Source organism: Aplidium turbinatum, chromosome 17 (genome assembly GCF_918807975.1).
Source record: "Aplidium turbinatum chromosome 17, kaAplTurb1.1, whole genome shotgun sequence".
NCBI lineage: Eukaryota > Metazoa > Chordata > Ascidiacea > Aplousobranchia > Polyclinidae > Aplidium > Aplidium turbinatum.
In genome coordinates this window covers 17,513,940-17,532,094 of record NC_137488.1, presented here as the reverse complement: position 1 = coordinate 17,532,094, position 18,155 = coordinate 17,513,940, and positions in this window count along the sequence as shown.

Genomic DNA, 18,155 nt, shown 5'->3' with positions numbered 1-18,155 from the left:
AGAATAAGGTAATCACTGTGAGTCTGTATCCCCTTCTTTAGATATCCCTGTAATATTTCTCTGAAACTTCCCATACGGTACTCCACAGCAATTGGCAACCTTAACTCTAACGGATGCAACCTAATTCGTACCATGAACAATTCGTACCGTCAGTTCGTACCTTGAAAAGATCAAGAGAAAAAATTTAAAAAAGCCGAAGTTGCTGACCTCAGTTTTCGCAAACCTTTTAAAATTTTCCGCAAACAAACAAAAACTCTTAGGATCATTACTAGAAATTTTAAAATATTTGCAGAAACTCTGATCAACCCTAACCTTAACCCCTAACCCTTTTAAAATGTTTGCGAAAACTCCGATCAACCCTAACCCTTTTAAAATGTTTGCGGAAACTGCGGAAAAACGGAAACTGCGATCAGCGACTTCGGCTTTGTTCTATTCTTTTCTCTCGATCTTTTCAGTTTGTTTGTTTGTGGAAACACCCTAACCCTTTTAAAATGTTTGCGGAAACTCCGATCAACCATAATCCTTTTAAAATGTTTGCGGAAACTGCGATCAGCGACTTCGGCAAACTCTTAGGATCCTTACCGGAAATTTTAAAATGTTTGTATTACCAGAAATTTTAAAATGTTTGCGGAAACTGCGATTAGCGATGTTCTATTTTTTTCTCTCGATCTTTCCAGTTTGTTTGTTTGCGGATACCGATACCTAACCGATACTCCGATACCCTAACCCTTTTAAAATGTTTGCGGACACTGCAATCAGCGAGTTTGGCTTTTTAAATTTTTTCTCTCGATCTTTTCAAGGTACGAACTGACGGTACGAAATGTTCAGAAATGCAAACAAACAGCACTACAAAAGCAGTAACTTTTTCCGAAAATAATATGTTTATCAAATCCCTAATGAGATAGCTGTGCTGGCTTGCCATCATTGAGTTTTTGAAATCGAGGCGTTATTTTGCTTAGCCACTTGTCGGCTTCAACTTTCAGCCGGTTTCGCTGTTTAGTTTTCAATGCAGACATGGCGCTAAATCCAGTCTCACAAAGCCAAGTTGTTGCAAATGGAATCAGTTTTTGAATCACTAAAATTGAAACTGTGGGATACGCTTTGTACATGGAAGCCCTAAAGTGGATGTTTGCAGAATCTTTGGGGTATTTGTCTTTGAAGGACGCAAAAGAAATACGATTTGCTGCTTCTGTCGTTATGTCCATAAACTGTTCTGCAACATGGAAGGCAGATCGTTTCCAACAAATGGATCAATTATCCAATCATTTTGGCTATTAAGTGTTAGAGATTCTCCATAGTAGTGCACAAACTTTTTGGCAAACTGTTCCAGGTGTCCAATTATGGTTTGCTTAATATCAACTTCCTTGCCACAAATATATTGCGTTAACTGAGGAAATATATCGTACTCATCTCTGGTGACATAACATTTCCAGAATAAAAGTTTTTTGTCATAAGCAGAAAATTTGGCGGCGCGATCAATCACCGCTAAACCGTTGCCTTGCATAGATAAATTTATAGAATTCAGAGAGTCAAATATATCAGCAAGGTAAGCAACTTTTGCGTTGAAATCTTCTTGCAAAAACTTCTCGGCTAATCTCACAAGTTCTGTTGCTTCAGGAAGATAGCAATATCCTCCCGCAAATTACAAACTCGCTTCAGGACACGACCTCGTGACAACCATCGCACTTCTGTGTGCAGCAGCAACGGTTGATTTTTTTGTTTGTTGTATCCAGGCTTACACCCGGTCACCGGGTGTAAGCAATGCTTGATAATAATCAGAATCCATGTCAGTGCACAAAGACGAAAACAAACGCCGATTTAGTGGACTTGCTTTTATGAAGTTTACACACTTCACAACATCATTCAACACTTCGTGCTGGTATTCTTCCGCTACTTTTGTAAAAAAATGACACTAGGAAACACTCAAGTCCCTAGTGACACAAAAATGACCTTGAAAACGAATGTTATCATTCGTTTACACTGTCATTTTAACGTCGTTATAAAAAACACATTCTAAGGGAAATTTATTGTAACAGATGTTTTAACTCAGTTTTCGAATATTTCGAAAAGCTCAAGGACTTGTTCTTGTCCGAAAAAAAGGCGTCCACAATTGCTGCTTCCTTCTGCACCGACGTTTCACGGGATGGCGCAAACACTCTAAAAAAACATCTTTGGAGTCATGACTGGTGTTGCTGTCACTGTTCTCGGTATCAACCTGGCTTGATGTCTCCCGCAACAGTCGAATTACATCCGTCTTGACTTTTTCTCGCAGTGAGTCAGCATCATCTGTGGAAACGTAGTGCAGAAATTGTAGCCACGACGTCTTGAAGGATGGATGAAGACATGATGCCATAACGCATTTCATGTTGTTAAAGCACTTGTTGAATCGTTTCTTCACCCCTTCAAGGACTTTCACTTTCAACTTCTCACAGGTCACAAGATCACTGATCTCGGTCAACTTCTTCCCGCAAATTGTGATGGCTGGAAGCAAGACTCCGTAATATGCCTTGGACTCGCCCTGGAGAATGTCTAAAGCCTGGCAGATAGGCTTTATCACACGAAGATATTCGACGAAGAAGTTGACGTCAGCTAGAAAAGACCGAAACTTTGCAATCAAGCCGGTTATATAGATGCTTGACCAAGCCAGTATTGCAAAAAAACAAGCATTTTTTCAATTTAATTTAAAAAGTAGTGGGTAGCGGAAGTGCAACTGAAAAAAAGTAGCGCCTCTCTCGCTACTTTGGAAAAAAATAGCGCCGCTACTCCAACTAAAAAGTAGCGCCGCTACCACTACTTTTAACAAAAAAGTAGCGCCGCTACAAAAGTAGCGCGCTACTGCCCACCTCTGGGCCCAACGTGTGGAAAAATTTGTCATGGTTTGTCCTACATAGTGTTCGTGACATATAGTGCACGTTGCAATGTATATCCCGTAATTTTGGCAAGTTAATTTATGTTTGAGACTGAAATTTTTGTTGGGTTTACATTTAATAATAATATTAACAATGATAAAAACGAAAACTGTTAAAACTTCTTGCACCACGATCATGCTACAAAGCTTTCCGATGTCTCGACAGGAAACGCTTCATGACTTGTGTTTATATTTTCCAGTTTTGTGATCGATCTCTTCACGTTTTAAATTTTTTTTATTGTTATTTTTTCGTCGAAGATACAATATGCCTGAAAAACAAGCGACCCAAAAAAATAATCAGGCGACCCAATTTGGGTCGCAACCCATGTGTTGGGAACCACTGCACTACAGGGCATCGTGCTCTTGAAAAAACATTACATCTTTCCAAATTTGGCCTAGGCTGTCCCCATTTGTGGTGGCCTAATGATAAAAACAGAACTTCCACATGTAGGCTGCCTAGTGCCTAGTGATGCTGCCGTGTAGATCAACAGCAACGTCAGTCCTTTACAAAAAGTTTGGTAACTTTTTTCCTTAACAGTTGTAGTGCAGCTGTTATTTCTGCAGCACGTGGCGGGCCGGATGAAATCAGTTTGCGGGCCGGTTCTGGCCCGCGGGTCGTAGTTTGGTGACCCCTGATGTAGAGCATATATAAAGAATACTTGTTTGGAAAGACAGTTGAAAGGTTACCAGTAAGGTGTTTTTCTTAACAAAGCCTTTGCAGTAGGCTAGGTTAAGCAGGTATGCGTAGTTGAATTAACAAGTAATTATGAGCATTCAGTGAATATCTTGCTTGTTGGAAATAGCGCAATGCAGGCTATCATTACAAGGTTTATATGATAAAATGCACATGATTTTATAAAAACGCACGTAAACTAGCAAAAAAACATCAAGCTAATTTTGTTAAATTGAATATATATATATCATACAAAACACACAAGTCCCCGCCTTGGTTAAAAACAGCCATGACATCACGGAGAGGTATCGAGTCAGGATTGCCAGATACTCAAGCTATAGTAAGGCCAAATCCATTATAAAATAAGGCCAAAAAAAGGCCAAATTTTTTATTTACTTCTAAGGCTAAATAAACGCTAACAACTTAATTGAAATAATTTTTTGAAAATGCAATTTTACGATCAAATATGACAGATAATAATTTAGCACTGTCAGAGCATAATGACCGGTTCGTTTGCATAATTTGATTAATGAAAAATTACTGTAGTAGCAGATAAACTAGAAACCATTATTACTTCAATTCATGAACAGTGCTATTTGGAACATCTAGCTAAGAAATAAGCATGAATTTGTCTTATTGAGTATATATATTTACCAGGGATGTATTGTCTACAACTACAGGATTGGAAACTCTTTTCAGTGCTATACATGACTACAGAAGAATTATTAAAATAAAACACTGTTTGTATCAACTAAAGAATGTACCGTATAAAATTCAATTTTGCAATAACAATATAAAACATAGCCTACACTCACATCAAAACTTATTTAATGTATAGAAGTTTAAAACCACGAATCTAAAAAATCAAAAATAAACGAATGCAAAGATTCCCTATTGTTCTGTAGCATTTTGCGTATTGCAAACCGGATCAGAAGTAAACGTGGAGTGTTCAACAATCAGTGAAATGTGTTGCCGTAGGCTTTTATAATAAACTTATTCACAAACCAACCCAGTACGAAATCAATACGTTTAAGATGTCATAAGAACTAAAACTCGGTTTTGAAATTATTTAGCAGCAAACAAAATACGACAATTGCACAAATGGAATGCAAACACATCACATTAACAAACAAGGCAAGTGTATACTTTACAGTTTACGGCAGGTGCAACTTAATAGAACCGCCCTGTCCACCGCTAACACATTCTCTACTCTCTACCTATGTCTCTGCTCACTAATTAAAATTAAAACGAATATAGGTTAGGCTCTAAGTGATGATAAGTGATACTTTTATATTACAATAGAAATTGAATTTCCTTAAAATAATACTCTCTAAACCGGTAAAAATTTGCAGCCATAAAAAGGGCCAAATAAGGCCAGATTTTCTGGCCTTATTTGCATCAATTTTTTTAGGCCAACTGCAATTTAAAAAGGCCAGTTTTCTGGAATTTGGCCCAAAAAAAGGCCATCTGGCAACTCTGGTATCGACCAAAAAATTAGTGAAAAAGTAGGGTAAAATGGGAAAAAAGCAGTCAACCATGACGATAACAAGCATACAAGTGTCCGCCTTTACTAAATGAAATCATTATGAAATTTCATTAAATGAAATTTAATGAATAAATTTCATTAGATGAATTTAAATGAATTTCATTAATGAAATTTAGCGATATGCAACAGAAGAATTTCAAATCGGAAAAATGCAACAGAAGAATTTCAAATTGGACTTTGTCTCACTTTTATGCATGTACTCATACAATTAACATGTACTCTAAAAGGTCGTCGTTTATATTATATATATGTATAGTGTTCACATTTTTCTTAAATTTTTGATGCTTTTGTATCTGCTTTACGCGGATCCCCGATTGACTTTACGTTGATACGGGTTTAAAGTAATCGCCCCCCTTTTTTTTTTAAATTTACTAAATGAGTTGTGACTTGCTTGTTTCTGCTTCGATTTTAACAATTGAAGCATCCCTGCAAAGCACAAGATCTCACCTATGCAAAGCAATGTAACACAGGCCCGAAAAACACCACATATCTCCTTAGAAAAGACTTAAACTTGACCAAGTTTAACTATTTATCCGAAGAATACTTTTAAAGATACCAGCATTTAATCAAGAGCATATCTCTGTCGTTTCTGCTTCGATTTTAACAATTGAACCATTGCTGGAAAGCACAAGCTATCGTCTACCCAAATAAAAGTAAGCCAGACTCTAAAAGTTAAAAATAGTTCCTAGGTAAAGAGTTGAACTTGACCGAGTTTTACCATTTACCCGAAAAATAGTTTTAAAAATACCAGCATTTAATAAACGCTAATTTAAAGAACATATCTCTGTCTATTTACAAGCAAAAGTTGAGGTTGATAGCTTTTTCACAAAGCGAGCAACCGGACTTCAAACACAAGCAAACAGAGCCCGATGACTCGTTGCATTTCTGAATTGAAGCAAGTATACAAGTCTCCGCCAGTCTGCAATCATTATGTCTTTACTAAATTAGTTGTAAGTTGCTTGTTGCTCTGAAATTGAAATTTACTTACGAGATAGAGGCTTTTTTTGAACTCGTACTGTACAAAGTAATTAGTGGCAACTAAATTTTAAAAGGTCGTCGTTAATATTACAATGTTCACATAGAGGCTTTTTTTGAACTCGTACTGTAGGCTACAAAGTAATTAGTGGCAACTAAATTCTAAAAGGTCGTCGCTAATATTACAGTGTTCACATTTTTCTCAAATTTATTGATGCTTTTGTATCTGCTTTACGTGGATCCTTGATTGCAGGGTTGCCAACTGGTATATTTATATACCAAATTCCAGAAATCTGGTAAGCTATATTTCAAACCTGTTTGGTATGCGATTTTTTCGTTTGGTATATTTTGGAAAACTGGTATAGTCTTGGTATATTTTTGAAATTAAAAAAACTGTTTTTGAATTTCTACCAGAGATTTAATTTACAATCTGGCAACCCTTTACAGTAACAGTAAAGTATAGGAAATTCAAAATTGAATAATAATGGCATCAAGGAAATGGAAACCACATTATGATGGTCAACGAAAATTTCGTTCAGAATGGTCTGATGAATTTCCTTGGATCTCTAAATCTAGTGATGGAGGAGATGCACCTTATTGCAAACTTTGCAGAAAAGTGCTTGCGGTACGAAAAGCAGCCATCATACAGCATCACAAAACAGACGAACACAAGAAGAGAAAATGCAACTAACAATTCAAGAAAAATAACATTTCAAAGCGTGTCACCTTCACTGGAAGTTAAAAAAGTGGAAATGGAGCTTGCTGCTTGGGTATGTTGTCATTGTTCTGTATCAACTGTGGATCATTTAAGTGAGATAGTAAAAAAGCATGGCACAGGCAGTGCTTTAGCCAATAATCGCTTGCACAGAATGAAGTGCTACAAAATAATTCACAACGTTTTGTCCAAATCATCATTTGAAGAATTCATGGAAGATATAAAAACAAGCCCTTTTCTTTGATTTGTGATGAATCTACTGACATTTCCTCTGACAAACATATGTGTGCTCTTGTGATTTACTTCAATGATAGGCTTGAAAAGATTGATGTTGGGTTACTTGGATTAGTTCCCGTCACCAGAGCTACAGGAGAAGCTTTGTTTTGTTTGCTGAAACAAACTCTTGCAGATGCTGGTATGGATTTTAAGAACTGCATCGGATTTGGAAGTGATGGAGCAGCAAACATGGTGGGAGAGCAAAACTCGTTGTTTTCAAGGATTTTGAAGGAATCACCCAGCTGTGTTTTGTTTAAGTGCATTAGCCACAGTCTTGCTCTGTGTGTAGAGAAAGGCTTTGAAAAGCTTCCTTCAGCTTTAGGCTTTCTTTTAGCTGAAATTCCATCTTGGTTTAGTAAGAGTGCACTTAGGAGAGACGAGTACAAGACTTTATTTAAGGCCTTGGATGCTGCTGAGGAGAGCAGTTCAGCTTCTCTTCCTTTCCAAAAATGAGTGCAACAAGGTGGTTAGTACGAGGAAAGTTGATTACCAATCTATTGGAAAATTGGAAAGTTTTAAAAGAATACTTTGCAGCAGCAGAGCTAATTGGAACTCAAGCTGTCAGATACAAGGCTGCAACTCTACGTAATATCTTGTGTGATGTCATAACTTACTTGTCTTTAATTATGGTTGCTCCAGTGATCCAAGAATTTGAAAAGGTTAATGCATTCTGTCAAGCCTCTAAGGCTGACCCAGAGAAAATGGTTAGTGAGTTGGATGTGCATCACAAAACCCTGAAGCAAAGACTCTATGACACTCGGGGATATCAAAAACCAATTTCACTTATTGATTTTGGATCAAGATTTCAGTCTGAATTGTTACGCTGCAAACGAGAGAATGCTGGAAATCCACAATTTATAGTTTCGGTGGAGCTTCTACTTGAGCGATGCATGCAGTTTGCAATGGAATTGTTGATTCAAGTTGAGAAAAGGCTCCCTTTGTCTAAGCAAATTTTTCAAGGTCTCAGTGGCCTTCATCCAAATGTAGTTCTTTCACAGATGTCACGTTTACCGTTCTCGCGACTTCCATTTCAGCACCTTCTATCACGTACCGTAACCCAGATCTTGAAAGCCAGTACAGAAAGTTAATTTGTCACATATGGGAAGAAGAAAAGTCTGCTTTTCCTGAGGGATTACCAAAAGAAACTGTTCCATTTTGGCTTGGTATCCGAAACTTTGAAACTGTTGATAGTTGTAAACCTTACAAAGAGTTAGCACATTATGCTCTTGCTTGTTTGGCTACTCCAGTCAGAAACGCTATTGTTGAGAGAATGTTTAGCCACGTCACTTGTGTAAAAACTAAATTCCGAAATAGGCTTAAACTTCCAATGCTAGAAGCAATTCTGAGGGTAAGGCATTGTTTAATTATGAAAGGAGAATGCTGTAAGAAATTTGATGTTACCCAACGAATGTTCGCAAACTTTAATTCACATAAAATGTATGATCTAGAAAATAAGAATGGAAATGAGTTTGAATTACTTGACTAAACTTTTCCATTCATATTATCAATGCATTGTCAAACATTTATTTTTCAAGGTTCTTGATGAAAAATGGCCGTTAAGTTTTGTTAACATGTATTGTTTGTATATGTGCTTCTAATTGCTCATAGTTTGTTTGTTTTTTTCAGGTAGAAATAGGTTTGGTATATATTTGGTATATTTTAATTCAAAGTTTGGTATATTGTTGCCTTTACAATCTGGCAACCCTGCTTGATTGACTTTACGTTGATACGGGTTTAAAGTAATCGCCTCTTTTTTTTAATACTATAGAATGGTTTGTGATAAAAAAAAGAGTTTGACGGCGTCTGGCAACATTGTGCAATTCCTGTTTAAAAATGTTGTTTTTGTTGGGCAACACTAAAAGGCGGAAATGCGGAAACGCGGAAAACTGCCAACAGCTCAAGAGAAGACATTATCAATCAATCAATCAATGCTTTATTTGTCAGTAACAGGAACATAGGTACATGTTTGAAATATGCAATTAATATACACAATGCAAAGTTACACAAGTTCCCATACCGACAGGAAGACATCGAGACTAGAGATGCAGCGAACCCAAAACTTTTATCCGCACACCACACCGCAACTGCACACCGCACCGCACAATGCAATTTATCTGGAACTTTAACACTGCACCGCACACCGCAAATAACAAAATTTTCAAAAAATGTTTTACGCGTTATTTTTTAGAAAGTCAATTGTGGCAAAAAGCACCCAGGGCATATAATTGGTACCGGTACAGTTGTGCACTATAATGACAAGGCTAACCAGATCATATTCTCTTACCAGCAATGCATCTAAGTTTTAAGACATCATGCTTTTTTTAAATAGAATGTTCCTGGATCCAGTATCAGGACTTTTGAACAGTTTTTGTAAGCAATAATGCAATTTTAATGTCAGTGGCTGTATGAACTAGCCTACATACTACACAGACATACTACACAGACTACTATCATTTAATCTCTCAAACATACAGAATTTCTCAAATGCTCTGGAAAATATGGACATCACTTGTTGCTTAAATCAAACTGATGCTGATGAAGCTTATGAGTCATTCATAGGAGAATATACCAGTCAATTTAATAAGCATTTTCCTTTGCAAAAAACACCTTTAAAAAAGAATAATTCTTGGTTTGATAAAGAACTACTACATCTATTACGACGAAAAGAGCGTTTGTTTAAAAAGTACATATCAAATAAAACTATTCACTCCAAACAGAACTACACCTCTGCAAGAAACTTATACTTCCATACAGTTCAGCAAAAAAAGAAGGAATTTTATAAATCTGAATTTGAAAAGCAAAAGCTTAATATGAAAGCTACTTGGCAAACAATCAACAATCTATTAGGTAAATCCCAGTCTAAGACTAACCATGGCATCAAAATAAATGATAGTACAGTCACTGACAGATTAACTATTGCAAATCACTTCAATGATCACTTTTCCTGTGTTGCCCATTCTCTTACAAAAAAATTCCCAAATCAAATACAATATTTTCAACATATCTTGATTCTCCATGCTCTGAGACAATTTATATTTATCAAACTACTTTAAATGAAATAAACAATATTATTCATGCTATGCCAGCAAAAACTAGCAGTGGCATCGATGAAATACCATCCATAGTTGTAAAGTCAACCCCAAACAACATACTGCATGCTTTAACTCATATATTTAACTTATCTTTAACGAGTGGAAAATTCATAAATTCATTTAAGTTGGGGAAGGTGATATTTATCTTTAAAAAGGGTAGCTGCAAAGATTCAAACAACTACAGACCAGTCAGCCTACTACCTGTTTTTTCAAAGATATTAGAAAGACTCATGTACAACAGATTATACTCGTTTTTAATTAGACATAAATTTTTCTATAACAATCAATTTGGTTTCAGAAAAAATCATTCCACAAGCCATGCTGCTTCAATGCTAATAGATAGTATCACTAGTATACTCAATGACAACCACCTTGCATTAGGAATCTTTCTTGATTTATCTAAAGCATTTGACACCATTGACCATAAAATATTGCTAGCTAAATTATATCATTTCGGAATAAGAGGCGTGGCCTATGATTGGTTCATGAGTTACCTGAGTAATAGAAAACAAAGAGTGGTTTTCAATGGCACACTATCTTCTAATGTTAACAACATATCTTTGGGTGTCCCACAAGGGTCTATCTTAGGCCCTCTTCTATTCCTGATTTATGTAAATGACTTTCCTAACTGCCTTCAACACGGAACTGCAATTATGTTTGCAGATGACACCACCATTATATATAAAAATAAAACCGTTTCTACGGTATATATATGATACGGCAAATCAAGAGCTTGTATGCATAGATCAATGGCTATCAACAAATCGATTGTCTCTAAATGTCACCAAAACCAAACATATATTATTTTCAAGTCAAGGAAGCAAGACACTATCATACCACCCACCCTTGAATATTCGAAAAAGCAACATAGAACAAGTTGCCTCAATAAAGTTTCTGGGAATAATTGTAAACGAGCATTTGTCATGGAAATCTCATATGGAAATATTGCTTCAAAAAATAAGATCAACACTCTGCGTGACAAAAAAAATTAAGCCTTTCCTAAAGGGTCAGTCCATCCTTAATCAACGAAGGTTGTCAACCCACGTTCTCCGAATTTTACGAAACTTGGTACACTGATTCCAATAGCTAAAAAAATCATTTTCTCCAAATTTGAGCATCCTAGCTCGAGCGGTTTGGGAGGTATCGCATTTTGAAATTTCCGCCACTAGGTCCAAATTGCGTCACGCTTCAGTGAATTTGAGCTTCTACAGCTTCCCCCTTACAGTAAATCGATGGAGTAAAATGCTATTTCCCCATTTTTGAGGGTGCTGAACCCAAAAAACTGGGTTAGAACATTCTAAATAGTTGCCTTCATGGAGATTTTTGCTGTTTGAGGTATCTCACTTTGTGCACATATTCCGAGCCGCTATGATACTTTACGAAAAAATGATGTTGTAACCGTTATTTGGCTTTATTAAACTTAAAACTCGAATCTGCAAAATAAATAATCATTCTATAACACAACTCAAGTTAACAGCAGACCAACTGAATCAACACCCTTCACTCCAACTTGCACAAACTGAAACTGCGAACAGAAATACAATTTCACCAACAGTGAACAGTGAATCAACACGTCGGCTTCAGGCACTAGCTTTAGGCATCAGAGCACTTGTTCAATTACAGCTCATTCTCCCCCATATAAAATTGAACAACACCAAAAGTTGAAAAAAACAATGAGGACAATTGGAACTTAAAATTACAATTGAAGGTACACCGTTATTACAACACCTAATATTTACAGGTGCCATAGCATGAAGTTGAACACAAATTATATCAAACGTAAGGCACAGCACCGTAGTAATCGACAGGTTTGCGTCTCCGTTCAGAGCGGCGCAGCTTTGGAGTGACAACGCTATTCTCATTAGTTTCACTTGGTCCATCATCAGGCTGCATCGTTTCTGAAGACGACGGCTCGGAAGTGTTACTTTCTCGAGGTACGATGGACAAGAATTCTGGAGTAGTAGCATCAGGTTCGGCGAAAGATTCGTTTTCAGAATTGCACGCCGGATTTACAGCAGCGTCGTCGGCAGACCTGTTGCATGGTGAGAGATCTCTAATAGACACGGTGGTTTCATTTCCATTGCTTAAACGAACGTGAGCATAACCTGGGTTTGCTTCAAGCAGTTCCGCTTCGTCCACTAAAGGATCATTCTTATTACGCACGTGTCTTTTGACGTAAATTGGACCTGGTTTAAGCCACGACGGAATAGTAGTTCCGTTGACCGAACGTCGAGCATGCTGGAAGAATCGTTGATGAGGTGTGCAGTTGATCGAGGTGCATAATAATGAACGGATTGAATGCAGGGCATCGGTCAAAACGTCTTCCCAATGGGAAGGTGGCAACTGACGAGATTTTAACGCACATTGGACCGCCTTCCATATAATTCCGTTGTATCTTTCACACTGTCCATTTCCTCTAGGATTGTAGCTGGTCGTTCGACTGGAAGCTACCCCATGAGAGTGCAGCCAAGATTTTAATTCTTGAGATTGAAAGGAAGACCAGCGATCGGAGTGAATATATGAACACATTCCAAAGGTAGCAAACAGTTCCGTTAAACACTTGATTACTGTTGTTGGCGTCATGTCGGCACATGGGAAAGCAAATGGAAATCGGGAATATTCATCGACGATGGTCAAAATATATTTATTTTTTGTTGCGTTGGGAAGAGGTCCTTTAAAATCCAAGTTGAGTCTTTCGAAAACTTGGGTAGCCTTTATTAATTGAGATTGGTCCAACCTGACAAAGCGTGGTTTGACTTCAGCACATACAGAGCACTTGGAAACCATGTCTCGTATTTCTGCTACGGAATAAGGAAGATTCTTGTTTCGCACGAAGTGAGTCATTCTAGTAATGCCGGGATGACACAGAGCAACATGAAGCTCACGCAAATTGTCTTTACTAATTGCACCACAGAATGCATGTGTAAGTGCATCGGGACCTACATTTTCCTTCCCTGGTCTGTGTAAGACCGTGTAACTAAATTGAGAGAGTTCAATTCGCCATCTAGTTATCTTTTCGTTTTTTATTTTACTTGCGTGTTTGACGTCGAACATATACGATACGCTCTTTTGGTCCGTGATTAATGTGAAGTGACGTCCGATTAATAGGTGTCTCCATTTGCGCAAAGCCTCCACGATAGCATATGCCTCCTTCTCCACAGCAGAATGACGCTGTTCACCCGTCGACAAGGTTCGTGAGTGAAAGGCTACCGGGCGTCCATCTTGATTAAGAGTCGCAGCAATAGCAAAATTGGAAGCGTCAGTTTCCACGGTCAAGGGTAGGGAGTTGTCGATAGGATGCAACGAAGCTGTAGCCAGCAATGACTTGATTTCTTGAATGGCTTGATTGGCGCTTTCTGGCAGAGGCAATGAAGCTTTGATAAGCGGATGTATTCTGTCCGAATAGTTAGGAATCCAGCGTGCATAATAAGCAAATGGTCCAACCAGGCGCTGGAGCTCTTTGTGCGTTTTGGGTACTGGTAAATCGAGAAGTGGTTGCACTCTGTCTGGATCTGGTTTGATTGACTGATGTTCGATTTGATATCCTAATAAAGAAACCTTTGATTGAGAGTGCTGTGTCTTCTTCTCGTTTATAGTTAAGTTGGCTTTCGACGCGGCTTTAAAAAATTCTTCCAAGTTCCGATCGTGATCAGCTTGGTTCTTCCCAGCAATCGTGATGTCATCGAGGTAAGGAAAGCAGCCCTTTAAATTGTTGCTTTTGATAAACCAGTCAATGACTCGTTGAAATTCGGGAACGGCATTGGTTAAACCGAACGGCAACCGTCGCCATTGATACAAGCCAGAGCCCGCCTGGAAAGCGGTGTATTCTTTATCCTTCGGATCAAGTTCGATCTGGTGGTAAGCGGACTTTAGGTCGACAGTGGTAAATACTTTATTTTTAGAAAGTTTGGTCACAATGTCTTCGATTAGTGGTAATGGATATGCATCAAGCTGAGTGAAACGGTTAATAGTTCTGCTGTAATCCATGACCATGCGCCTTTTCCCTGATTGCTCGTTTTTGACAACCAAAACCTGAGCCCTCCATGGAGAATTGCTGGGTTCAATCATGCCGTCTTGTAGCAAGCGTTGTGTTTCTTCATGAATATAATCTTTGTCTTGTTTGGAGTATCGTCTGGCCTTATCAGCAATAGGATGGCAATCTTGTGTTAAATGGTCGAAGGGCTTAGGGTGAAGCGAATTCATTTTTGGTAAGGCGTTAAGAGTTAGCACAGGACGATGTCCATTGAATTTAAATACAACGCTTTTGTGTTCTTTAAAAATTTTCTCTCCGATTATTGCATCCGTGGCCAAATTGTCTAAAATGTTGAAGGAAACATTCGAATATTCATTTTCGTTTACGATCAAGGTAGCAAAGCATTGCCCTAAGATTGGCAAACGAACAGATGTTTCGGCTAAAATTACTTCGCCCAATGTTTGATGAATTTTTAAGGAATGTTGATCGACAAATCTTTTGGTAACGTAGTAATCTGATGACCCCGTGTCCATCAATGATTTTGCAGTAAAACCGTCAATTAAAACATCACAAAAAACATTGTTATTGTTTAGCGTTGCTGAAAGATTAGCTGTAGCTAGTACTGAGCTTCGGATAGTGTTCAATTTGGTGCGCTGTGATTGTTTAGATTTAGAACGAACAGAACGTTGTTGACAGACTCTCAAAAAATGTCCGATTTTGGAACAGTAGTGACAAACTGAATCTCTTGCTGGGCATTCCTTTCTGGGGTGGCGAGCTTCTCCGCAGAAATAACACAGTTGCTTAGCATAAGCTGCCTGAAGAAGCTCTGGTTCGGCGCACTGCGGTTCTTGCTGACTGGAAAGTCGTTCCTGTCTGTTTGGCCACTTCCACGCACATGCACCGCTGGACGCCATGGAACTGGTTGATGTTTGATAGGTCTCAGCGTTTGCAATTGCGAGCTCTTGAGCACGAGCTTGCTCATATGCATCTTGAAAATCCAGACTTCTGTTTTCTAACAATCGTTGGCGTATCCCGCTCGAAGACAGACCGGCAATGAACGCATCTCTCAATAGTCCGCGACGATGCTCCTCGGTGGTCACAGCGTTACATTCACATTCTTTACTAAAATGTTCCAGGCACAAAACGAAATTGTCTATTGTTTCACCAGGTTGCTGTCGACATGTGCGCAAGCGATGACGTGCAGCTACGATATTCTTAGGCTTTACATAGAGACCCTTCAGGATAGTCATGGCCGATTCATAGTCTCTAGCACTTGCTATACTTTTATAAACCTTCGGGGACACCATGTTGATTAAAACTTTCAAATTGTCTGGGTTCAAATTTGCTGCAACCAAAGCTTCTAAATAGTGATTGAACGTCTCAAGCCAATGTTTGAATCCGTCGACTGCTGACGGAGCACTTGGCTCAGTTTCCAAACGCTCAGGTTTCAAGACCTTGTCCATGTTTAAATTATAAGTTTAATAAATTGTTGTAACCGTTATTTGGCTTTATTAAACTTAAAACTCGAATCTGCAAAATAAATAATCATTCTATAACACAACTCAAGTTAACAGCAGACCAACTGAATCAACACCCTTCACTCCAACTTGCACAAACTGAAACTGCGAACAGAAATACAATTTCACCAACAGTGAACAGTGAATCAACACGTCGGCTTCAGGCACTAGCTTTAGGCATCAGAGCACTTGCTCAATTACAGCTCAAATGAAAAGTCATTTTTGGTAGTTGAAAGATGATATTATTTGAATTTAGTAAATTTAAGTTTTGCATATGGTTGAGTAAAAAGTTATCAGTAATTCAAAAACGAAGTGTCATACGTTCTACATTACAGGTGAAATTAGGCACTTATTCTATCTATCAGTAGCCTATACTCTGTGTATAATTTAGTAAAGGATAATATCCCTTGTTCAATTGGTGTGCACTTGAATGAAAATGATGAATGTCATAAACAAACTCAAATTCGCCTGAAAGGCTTTCTCTCATTTGAAGAAATTGATAAAGAACAACTGCAAATCTTACAAATGCGTGCTGAACTGGATGACGACATTGTCTTGCAATATGGGAACATAATGCTTTCACCGTGAAAAGATTTTATTTTTTAAAATGATGTGACATATTTAACACACATTCAAGACTTCGGTCTCATAAAAAGCCAAAGGGGTCTCCTGAAATCAATCTTGCCCACGCTTTATTTCTGAAAAATAAAAACTTAAAAGCTATTCCTGGACAAAAACTTTGTAGGAAATGCTGGACTCTTCTCACTGAAGATATGACAAATGATGATTCATCCAGCACATCCTCGATACCGGTAAGTAACAAGTTATCTCAGATCTCATCATCTGAAAGTGAACTAGAAACAGAGCTCCATGGGAAATTGGAACATGTAGATTCATTAAAGAGAACCAATACAGTTTTAGACGCAATCGGCACATCTCCCATTACATTAAAATCTAAAAATAAGCGTCAAAAACTATCTTACAGTACCGAGAAGCTTGGAAAAGTTACAAAACAATTGAATGAGACATTTGCACAAGCAGTTGGTGTATTGGCAATGGATATTCAAAGTACTTCGCAGGATGAAACGATTGAAGATCATAAAATAAATGCAGTCAAAGCAAAAGATTCGGATCTCATAATGGATGAATTAAAAAATAAGCTTTACAATGCTGACCGTGATGATAAGTATTCTATTTTAACTTTAAAACCAAATTCTTGGACACAAAAGAAAGCACAACAATTCTTCAATGTGTCAGATTATTCTGTGAGGCAAGCCATGATGCTGAAGGAAAAAAGGGGTGTTGGGCAAACCTGCCACTGTAGGGAAAAAATACTAACTTTCAGAAGAAACCAAATAAATCATTCGTGAGTTTTATCTTGATAATGATCATTCCTTTTCCCGAATCATGCCAGGTCAAAAAGATAAAGTGAGTGTGAAAAGGAATGTGCATGAACAGAAGAGGTTGTTACTGTGTACATTGAAAATAAGCAGTGCATGATAACAACTGGACAAAATCTTCAGTTGAAGAAGTGTGTGTTTGTAGCATGCATTTGTCTATTGATATCCACTGTCGGTATGTGAAATTTTTTATACTTTCAGCAGCATATAAATCTGTCAAGTAATCTTGTAATACTCTCAAACCAGGACAATCAGAGCAGCTATTTATCATGCACTGCTTATTTTCAATGTCGCAGACAATCACCTTTATTAAATCTTTATAGTCCTTATCTGTCTTACTGCTGTTGGCCATAAGTATCGCATTTTGGTGGTGTGTGCATACACAGACAGTATGCGTACCAGCTGAAGAAACTGTGACACACTGTTTGGGCCTTTATGAAAAAAATGATGCTCTTCCAACTTTAATATCAGGATGTGTCCTTTTGAATATGGAGTACAGTTCATCAACGTTACACAGTAACAACCTCTTCTGTTCATGCACATTCCTTTTCACACTCACTTTATCTTTTTGACCTGGCATGATTCGTGAAAAGGAATGATCATTATCAAGATAAAACTCACGAATGATTTATTTGGTTTCTTCTGAAAGTTAGTATTTTTTCCCTACAGTGGCAGGTTTGCCCAACACCCCTTTTTTTCCTTCAGCACCATGGCTTGCCTCACAGAATAATCTGACACATTGAAGAATTGTTGTGCTTTCTTTTGTGTCCAAGAATTTGGTTTTAAAGTTAAAATAGAATACTTATCATCACGGTCAGCATTGTAAAGCTTATTTTTTAATTCATCCATTATGAGATCCGAATCTTTTGCTTTGACTGCATTTATTTTATGATCTTCAATCGTTTCATCCTGCAAAGTACTTTGAATATCTATTGCCAATACACCAACTGCTTGTGCAAATGTCTCATTCAATTGTTTTGTAACTTTTCCAAGCTTCTCGGTACTGTAAGATAGTTTTTGACGCTTATTTTTAGATTTTAATGTAATGGGAGATGTGCCGATTGCATCTAAAACTGTATT